The following is a 2036-nucleotide window of genomic DNA, read 5'->3' on the forward strand; positions in this document are numbered from 1 at the left end:
CCTTGCAATAGCTTAAGAATGTTTTGTACACCAAGTGCTTGGGCTGGACAGAGCCCTACTGCAGATTTGACACACAGTTAGATGAATAAGAGGGGAGGAGTCAGTCTTAAGCATTATGAATTCTAGAAATGGGCCATAGTCCTGCCTCCTGCTCATCTTATTCCCCTTTTGGGTTACTTGCATGCCAGGGGACTTGTGAAAGGAGCAAGGCACTCTGGTGCTATCCAGGATGCACGTGATAGAGGGGCTCCTCGGGCCCCATGCACCCTGACAGTGCAGCTGGATACAAGCTGACCATGAGTGCTTACGCTGTTTAAACTAAAGCCTAGTAACACCATCATAGATCTGTTTGAGTGTTGCATCTTTATAAATGAAAACATTGCAAGTATGCTGGTGTGGTTTTAATATGCCCTATACAAAAGTCTCTCCCAAGATAACTGCCAACGGCTGAGAAGCAAACACATTTTGTCTCAGTACTTTGTATTGGAACGTATACAGCAACAGTGGTGGCAATAGGCAGTCTTCCATTATTGGATCCCTTTGGGCATTTCTAGATTTGGCTGTGGGGTTTAGGAGAAATAAAACAGGTGTTTTTATTTATTAGCTCTAAATTAACTGGCAAGAATAAAAATGTATCCAACAACTTCCCATCTCACTCAATGGATTGATAATCTCTCCGGTGGTAATGGTTACTAATTTCCTCTAAAGAACTTTCCCCTAAAATGCCATAATTCTTGGTAAATCTTTCTCTGCTTGTTAACTTTTCTTGCAGCAGATGTACTTAATGCCGCAACATATGTAAGTCAGAAGATGTTTCTTTAATCATCCTGCTATTTGTTAAATTTAAAGAAAAAGTATCTGGTTCACAATCAGGGTCAGCTGAGACACCATGGATCTGATCAATTTATTGGTCTTCCTCTGGTGCAATTACATCTTTGTGTCAGTAACTTTTGATCTTGCTAAATTTTAACACCTAAGTCTTGACATTTAATCAGTTAACAATTTGTCCTCCTTACATTATATAATACCTGTCTTCATAAGTAAGTTAAGACCTGTTTAATATGTAAAAAATTGGGAGCAATTTGTTGGTGACAAAAAATTGCCAGCAAATAGTAGCGTTAAGGAAAATAGCTGACAAAATGTCATAGAAGTCATGCTGCAGCCCAAAACAAATGTATACAATTCACAGGATATAGTTTAAAGCAAGAATTAATAAAAACTGCCTTAATTACCAGATCTGCAGTTTGCTCACTTCTAATTCTTGGAATAAAAACATTCACATTGTGCACATTCATCAGAACTGAAGAGATGTCTCTCAGAAGCATTCAGATGGCAGGGGAAAAAAATCCTCTTGCAAGATGGTTTTTCTACTGTTTCTGCTTTTGTGAGCACTTGAGCCCAGTAATGGAACAACATCCAGAGCTGCCTCAGTCTGTTGAGAGGAAGACTTCTTTTTTTAAATGGTAGACACTGGCACAGCAGGGTCAACTGCTGCAAGGCATCGATGCTCTATATAACTTGCCCTCTCCAGTGGCAGGCATGCTTCATACATTTTCTTTGAGGAAAATGTGCTATCTTCCATTTCCAAGGGACACAATAAATACATCATATACACATAAGAATGGCCACACTGGGCCACACAGACCAAAGGTCCATCCAGCCCAGCATCCTGTCCTCTGACAGTGGCTAGTGCTAAGTGCCCCAGAGGGACTGAACAGAACAGGCATTCATCAAGTGATCCATTCTCAGTCGCTCATTCCCAGGTTCTGGCAAACCTACACCTACTCTGTGTAGATCTAGCCGGAAAAACATATCCGTACCAAGAGTGACAGTCCTCAAATGTTATTTTATTCCAAGCACTCTCCATCTCCCACTTTATTCTAGGACTATAGCAATAGGACTGAAAATATTCTGGCTGTAGGCCACAAAATGGCATTGTCATAGCTAACATTATTTTCTGTTTTGTCTTATGTATTTATGTTGCAAGCACTAATAAGAGAGAGGCTCTAAGGGAGGAATTTTCAAAACGTGTTCAC

The sequence above is a fragment of the Lepidochelys kempii genome, chromosome 2 (genome assembly GCF_965140265.1).
Source record: "Lepidochelys kempii isolate rLepKem1 chromosome 2, rLepKem1.hap2, whole genome shotgun sequence".
In the NCBI taxonomy this organism is placed as follows: Eukaryota; Metazoa; Chordata; order Testudines; family Cheloniidae; genus Lepidochelys; species Lepidochelys kempii.